This window comes from Neophocaena asiaeorientalis, unplaced genomic scaffold (genome assembly GCF_003031525.2).
Source record: "Neophocaena asiaeorientalis asiaeorientalis breed wild unplaced genomic scaffold, Neophocaena_asiaeorientalis_V1.1 scaffold476, whole genome shotgun sequence".
In the NCBI taxonomy this organism is placed as follows: Eukaryota; Metazoa; Chordata; class Mammalia; order Artiodactyla; family Phocoenidae; genus Neophocaena; species Neophocaena asiaeorientalis.
In genome coordinates, this window is record NW_020172178.1 from 10,156,064 (window position 1) to 10,164,467 (window position 8,404).

Below are 8,404 nucleotides of genomic sequence, written 5' to 3' on the forward strand. Positions count from 1 at the left end.
CTTTCCCGCAGCCGCCCGCCCGGCCGCAGGGCCAGGAGGTGGGGAGGATGTGGACACGCCTCCCTGAGGACCGGCTGCAAACACAGCTTCTCTGATCCGTGTTTACCCACAGTTCATCTTAGGCCAGAAAGAAGCCCCGGGGTTTCAGAGGAGGTGGAAACATGCCTTGTTCCGGGTGACGGTTACACGGGCTATTTATTTCTCAAAACTCATCAAACTGCACACTTTGGGTCTACACATTCTACTGTATGTAACTCACACTTCAAAAACACAGAATCAAAAAATAGTCATTATTTAAAAAATCAGAAAACACAGACAACCAGAAGATACTAAATAACTGCACCCTGAGTCCACGGCTGTGAGAGCAGGTGCGCGGGCCCCTCCTCCAACCCCGCGGCGGCGTGCCCACGAAGCCTTCAGACCACACACGGACTTGGATCCCGCAAACTTCTATCAATAGTAAAGCCCGAGCGTGTTTCCACTACATCTGCCACCATATTTTTAACGACTACACGACTTTACACTCTGCATAACCCAACATTTTTTTCCAACAAGTTACCAATTGTTCTACAGTTTTTCTTTCAACATTCGAAGTAGTACTGACATAAACACCCTGGCTGCTTGATCTCTGAGCACATTCGAAAGTCTTGCCTTGAGATAAAGTCCCAGGATTGGTATTGCTGGGACAAAAGACACTCGCATTTTTTTTATATATTTATTTTATTGGGACTTCCCTGATGAAGCAATAGTTAAGAGTCCGTCTACCAATGCAGGGGACACGGGTTCAAGCCCTGGTCTGGAAAGATCCCACATGTCGTGGAGCAACTAAGCCAGTGCGCCACAACTACTGAGCCTGAGCTCTGGAGCCTGCGAACCACAACTACTGAGCCCGTGTGCTACAACTACTGAAGCCCGCACACCTAGAGCCCATGCTCCGCAACAAGAGAAGCCACCGCACTAGGTAGCCTGTGCACCTCAACGAAGAGTAGCCCCCGCTCGCCGCAACTAGAGAAAGCCCGTGCGCAGCAACGAAGACCCAATGCAGCCAAAAATAAATAAATAAATAAAATCTATTTAAAACTTTGTATTTATTTAGTTGCGCTGGGTCTTAGTTGAGGCAGGCGAGCTCCTTAGCTGGGGCATGCATGTGGGATCTAGTTCCCTGACCAGGGATTGAACCCGGGCCCCCTGCACTGGGAGAACCACTGCACCACCAGGGAAGCCCCGGCACTTGCATTTTAAAGGTTTCTTTTTCGTTAAATATCAGCTGGAAAGCAGAGGTTTGGACAGGGTGTTTTTGTGTTTTGTTGTGGTTGGTGTTGTTTCTGATCTCTCCTTTGATCTTTACAAACCGAAGGAGGCTGAGCCTAGAGGGAGCATCGGGAACAATCCACTTTGGATCTGAGGCGAAATGACAGACAGGAAGCAGACCGGATCGGAGATAACAAGTGTGAAAATAATGACTGGACATCCACTTCTGAGGAGGAAAGGGTGGGTCCCACACGGAAGGCAGTCCTGAAGACAGCCACCGAGAGCGGCCGGACACGTTACAAAAATCCTGCTGCGGGGGTCAGAGAGCTGTGGCGCCCTGACGACTTAAGGAGCCGAAACTCTGGGGACGGGAGAGCTGTCCAGATGCGCAGATGGCTCACAGCCGTCTTGTCCCCTGGGGACACTTATCGGTCTGGGCGCCGGGCCGGGGACTGGGCTTGGCCCCAGCAGCTGCAGAGAAGAGGAATCAGCAAAGTTTTGCACAGTCCCAGGAGCAAAAGTGGCCAAAGTAGAGAATTCAGGGGCCTTAAACACACCGCTGGCCTCCCACCCCCACTACAAAACGTTTGTAAGGTCGTGGTGCTGGTGAATCTCTGGTCAGGTGGTCAGGTGAATCTCTGAAGAGGCCAGTCCCCAAACCAGACAAGCCCCTTCCTGCCCCAGGTCATTCCTGATCCGGCTGCGGGATCTGCCCTCCTCCAGCCCTGTAATTGCCTGAGGGTTTGCTCCCAGTAGCGGCCAGGTGGCTCCAACTGGACCAACTCTTGCACAGATAACAACTACGATTGCTGGACACAAAGACAACTGTCTGACAGCACCGGAGAGCAGCCAGGACCAGACAGAGGCTGTAGGGGATGGACACAGGGGAGAAGGGAACAGCTGGGGTTCCCCGTGTTCCGAGGGCAGCCCCGTCTGGGCCGCACAGGGTAGCTAAAACCATGATGAAACATGCGGTCTTACTGACGTGAAGAACCAGAGGACAGAGTTTGGGGTGAACAGAGCAGCTAGAAAGTGAGGGGAAATCCCAGAAAAGAGAGAGCCACAGGACTCCCCTGGTGGCGCAGTGGTTAAGAATCTGCCTGCCAATGCAGGGGGCACAGGTTTGAGCCTGGTCCAGGAAGATCCCACATGCTGCAGAGCAACTAAGCCCGTGCGCCACAACTACTGAGCCTGTGCTCTAGAGCCCGCAAGCCACAACTACTGAGCCTGTGCTCTAGAGCCCGCGAGCCACAACTACTGAAGCCCGCATGCCTAGAGCCCGTGCTCCGCAGCAAGAGAAGCCACTGCAATGAGAAGCCCACACACCACAACAAAGAGTAGCCCCCACTCTCCCGCGCGCAGCAACGAAGACCCAACGCAGCCAAAAATAAATTAATTAATTAATTTTAAAAAAAAGAGAGAGAGAGCCACAGACAGGAAGCCCCAAATACTCCATAATAAACTCGTCTCAAACCTCTGGCTGGTCTGTGAGCTGTGCTTGCACAGGACGGATTCCAACAGCTCTGCAAACAGAACAGAGATTTTACCCACCAACCACCACGGGGGAGACGGTGTGTATGGTTTGAGTTCAGTCGAGTTAACCACGGAATAAAACAAAGAAATTAGTAATCTTAAAGAGAACACAGCAGAATCCAGAGTCCCTACAACAATGTGCAGGGGAGAAAACCATAAAACCAATACACATGCAAAGAAGCAGGACAGTGTGACTGAGACTCAAGGAAAAGAACTGATGGAAGTCACGAGACAAAGGAGTATATCACTAAAAGGTGCTGAAAGGAAAGAAAACAGCCAACCTAAAATTCTGCACCCTTCAAAAATATCCTTCCAAGATGAAAATGAAATCAAGACTTCAGAGAAAGAGAGCTCCCTGGTGGCACAGTGGCTAAGACTCCACGCTCCCAGTGCAGGGCTTCCGGGTTCAATCCCTGGTCAGGGAACTAGATTCCACATGCTGCAACTAAGAGTTCGCCTGCCACAACTAAGGAGCCCACGTGCCATAACTAAGACCTGGCACAGCCAAATAAAAATAAATAAATATTTTTTTAAAAACAAACCTGAGAAAATTTAAAAAAATAAAAAGACCTCAGGCTTCCCTGGTGGCGCAGTGGTTGAGAGTCCGCCTGCCGATGCAGGGTTCGTGCACACGGGTTTGTGCCCCGGTCCGGGAAGATCCCACATGCCGCGGAGCGGCTGGGCCCGTGAGCCATGGCCGCTGAGCCTGCGCATCCGGAGCCTGTGCTCCGCAGCGGGAGAGGCCACAACAGTGAGAGGCCCATGTACCGCAAAAGAAAAAAAAACTTCAGAGAAACAAAAACTAAAACTATTCGTCTTTGCCAGATCTGCATTAAAAGGAATATTAAAGGAAATTTACTTAGGCAAAAGGAAAAGGATCCCAGAGGTAAACATGAAAATGTAGGAAAAAATAAACAATACCAAAAAGGATAAAATTTGTGGGTAAATTGAAATGAATATAGACTGCAAAACAATACTCATAATATCGTTTTCTTTTTTTTAATAAATTTGTTTATTTATTTATTTGGCTGTGTTGAGTTTTCATTGCTGCGTGCGGGCTTTTCTCCAGTTGCAGCAAGTGTCGTTGTGGTGTGCGGGCTTCTCATTGTGGTGGCTTCTCTTGTTGTGGAGCATGGGCTGTAGGCACGTGGGCTTCAGTAGTTGTGGCATGCGGTCTCAGTAGTTGTGGCTCATGGGCTCTAGAATGCAGGCTCAGTAGTTGTGGCGCATGGGCTTAGTTGCTCTGCAGCATGTGGGATCTTCCCAGACCAGGCTCAAACCTGTGTCCCCTGCATTGTCAGGCAGATTCTTAACCACTGTGCCACCAGGGAAGTCCCTCATAATATCTTATAGAATTTAAAAATATAAGTAAAGCTACATGCATAACAATAAAGGTGGGGGATATCTGCAATACACGTGCAGCAAACCACCAAAGACCTAATGTCCAGAACATATACATATATAAAGAACATCTACAAAGCAACAAGTAAAGGACAGACAACTCCATAGAAAAATGGGCGAAAAGACCTGAACGGACACTTCACGGAAGAGGAGAGTCAAGAGATCTGTAAACATATAAAAAGTGACCCAATTTCATTAATTGCCATGGAAATGCAAATTAAAATCACAATGGAATATCCCAAACCCACAGAGTGGTCAACGTGATATAGATGAAAACTTCCAATTACAGGAAGTCCCCTACATACAAACAAGTTCCTTTCCGAGAGCACATTCATAAGTCCAATTCGTTCATAAGTCCAACAAAGTTAGCCTGGGTATGCAACTAACACAATCGGCTATATAGTACTGTACCACAATAGGTTTATAATACTTTTCACACAAATAATACCTAAAAAACAAACACAAAATAACGAAAACATTTTTAATCTTACAGTAGAGTACCTTGAAAAGCACAGCGGTACAGCACAACAGCGGGCATACTGGGGCACGTTCGCATCTTTGAAAGTTCTCAACTTGAAGGCTCGTATGTAGGGGACTTACTGTATGGGCGAGGATGTGGAGTAAGTAGAACTCATGATCACTGGTGACAGGAAAAGCCGGTGTGACCACTTAGGAAAACTGCACCTACACAGACACACACCTAAGATTTACCCAACAGGGGCTTCCCTGGTGGCGCAGTGGTTGAGAGTCCGCCTGCCAGTGCTAGGGGACATGGGTTTGTGCCCCGGTGCGGGAAGATCCCACGTGCCGCAGAGCGGCTGGGCCTGTGAGCCATGGCTGCTGAGCCTGTGCGTCCAGAGCCTGTGCTCCGCAACAGCAGAGGCCACAACAGTGAGAGGCCCGCGTACAGCAAAAAAAAAAAAAAAAAAAAAAATTTACCCAACAGAAGGGTCCAGACCAAAGACAGGTGCTTGAGTGTTCAGAGCAACAAAAGAGGCCAAAGCTGGAAGCCCTGCAGTGTCCATCAGCCTTAAAACGGGATGGGGGGGGGGTGACAAATCCGGGGCCATGCACCGGGGAAACGGCATTCGGCAAGGAGGCCAAGAGCGACACCCCCACACCTGGTTCTGAGTCCAGTAAAGGGAAAGCAACCAAACCTGAAACTCATGGCCCTCCCTGGGTGGGGTGCTGATGGGAGGAGGGGTGAGGGGCGCTTTGAGGGGTGCTGGGATGGTCCCCTTGATCTGCATGTGGTTATGGGTGAGTTCAGGGTGTGTGAAAATGCATGGGGCCCTGCTTACATTATTACACGCGGAAGCAGAGGGAGGCGTGTGTGTGGCCAGAAGCCCGGAGGTGCCTCCCCTCCTGCTCCTAGGGGCTCAGTACCTCTGGATCGCTGTCAACTCCCTGGTTACATAAACATAAGGAGGCCCAGATTTTAAAGCATGACTATGGAAAGCATGCAGATCTTTCAGGAACCTGTCTCTCTTGTTGTCATAAAATATATTTGAAATTCAGCAACCCCTTCTATTTAAATCCAAATAAAGTCTGACATTTTATTTTAGAGTAAAGCGCTATAGTATTAGCCCAAGCTGTTCTGCAGCTATTTCCAACCCTCTTCCCTCTATGTAATTGTGAAGCAAGATGTCTGGGTTAGGGTGGGGCAACTGAACGATGGTTACCTCTTAGTGCTGGGATTTCAACTGACTTTTGCAGACTTCCTTTTCCGTCATTTTTTGCATTAATAGATATTTTAATAATCAGCATTTTTCCAGATGATGAAACTGCTCTTTTGTGCCCCTGGTTTAGCCACTCCTAGCTGGGCAACCTTGAGGAGGTTCCTTAACCTCTCTCAGCCTCTCTGTTTACAACTTTAAAATGTAGATAATAACATTACCGAGTTCACAGATTTTTGTAAGAATTATATTAGATCATTTTCCAAAGCACCCCTAGAGTAGGAGAGGCCCCGTACGGCGCAGCAGCAGGTGTTGTTGTTGCCAGGCGCGAACAGGGGATAAAACAACAAACAGACTCAGCCTTTGCCGCAAGGAGATTATAGACCAGCAGCACGAGATGGGGGCAAACACCCAAGCCCAGCCCAGTCAAGCCCCTGCTGCCCTGGGGGTGGCCAGCGAGCAGCTCTGAGGGGCAGAGAAACGGGGCCAGGAGGGAATGGAGAGGTGGGCCAGGGCCGGGGATGTGAGGGGCGGCAGGCCTCCTGAGGGGCCCGTGACCACACAGAGACAGCATCCCACCCCAGGGGCACGGTGCACTCAGTGCTGGGCAGGGCCCCAAGACCAGAAAGTCAGGAATACCTGCACCCGGGTTCTCCCAGCCTGAGAGCGAGGTGGGGGTCCTGTATTTCTCTTTACTATAGCTGCAACTCTACTCAAGGGTGACGCTATGCTTCTGCTCATCTGGTGTAACCAGTACTAACCCTATGCCCAGCACATGGCAGCCTTTCAATAAATGTTCGGGGGCTTCCCTGGTGGCGCAGTGGTTGAGAGTACGCCTGCCGATGCAGGGGACGCGGGTTCGTGCCCCGGTCCGGGAAGATCCCACATGCCGCGGAGCGGCTGGGCCCGTGAGCCGTGGCCGCTGAACCTGCACGTCCGGAGCCTGTGCTCCGCAATGGGAGAGGCCACGACAGTGAGAGGCCCGCGTACCGCAAAAAAATAAATAAAATAAAAAAATAAATAGAAAAAATGTTCGGTAGATGGATGGATGGTGGGTGGATGGATGGATGAATAGATAGAAGAATAGATGGATGGATGGGTGTTGGGTTCTGTACAGGTTTTAACACTAACCAGCTGTAGGTATCTCGTGACAGAGCGAGGACAGGAGCAAAGGAAGCGCCTGCTGGTGGGAAGACCCCTAGCTCTCACACACCTCACTCTCTCTGACACCGTCCTTTTCAGCTTCTGTATGTGTAAATGGGAAGGCTCTGTCGTGCCCCAGACAAGAGGAAGCCAGTGTGCCGGGGCATAGGCTGCGTGTTCCTGACACGGGGAGGGGTGTAACATGACTTGCCGGCAGCCTTCAAAGCCCCGCTGAGATCCCTGACTTCCCAGCCTCGACCTTCACACAAAGGTGACCAGGACCAAGGAGCTGCTCCCAGACAGCCGACCACGCCCGTGGCCATGGCCAAGCCCGCCGATGTCACCCTGCAGCCCTTCAGAGGCCTCGTCAGTCCTGGTGTCCGGGAGGATACACCTCTCCCGCCTCGGGGTCGGGAGCCACGGGAACCGGGTCTTTCCAGAGAGACCCACCTCCACCTGTCGGAAAGGACCCGTGCCAGGTGCACCTTGCTAACCAGCTACGCCTCCCTCTTTGGGAGAGCTGCCCCCCATAAACCCAGGCATTGAAGAAAAGGTCCCCCATTCACAGCACCTTGTCTCCCCTCCCCCCAGGCCACCCCAGACTACCCAAGGGTGGGGTGGGACCCAGACTGTCCTGAGAGTCCATCCCCAGGATTCTTCCTCCAAGGGCCCCAGGCAAGGAATAGTGGGCGGCAGCTACAGGAGGACGTGGCACCAGCCTGACTGGGGCACCAGTCAGGTGGGGGAGGACGACGCTGACGGGGCAAAGCTGAGCCAGGGGATGGAGAGGTCCTCCTGACCCACGCACCCCTGCCCTTGTGACTCCCGTCCGTCAACTCCTCTTTCTCTCCTCCACCAGGTTGGGGTTCTGACCCTGGCAACCAAAAGGCTCTTGACTACTTCCGCATCCCTGAACAGGGACCACAAACGGTCCCCGGCGCTGCCCCTCCCCAGGACTGGGCCCAGCCCAGCAGCGCCTCTCCCGGCCTCTGGGGTCGCGGACACCATTCCCATCTGGTGGCTTCCTGCTGACTCTGACCCGCGTCAGGTGCAGCAAGGACCATAATGGACATCCTCTGCCCTGCCAGTCCCGTTTCAGACAGGAAACCCGAAGCTCAGAAAGGTGAATACGTCTAGGAAGGGGTGCCCCACCCATGTCTGCTCGAGGGGGCGCACAGCGCAGGGCAGGCTGAAGCTCAGCTCTCAGGCGTTAGCATCTATAGATGCTCTCACTGGACAGAGGTCTCACTGCTGAAGTACACCTAATGCTCCACACCTTAGAACCCCCCGATCCAGCCCAGCTCCTGTTTTTGCAGCCGCGGAGAGACCTGCAGTGAGACCAGGGGTCCAGGAGCCCCTTCCCCTCTCAGGCCTCAGCTGCTCCGTCTGCACATACCATG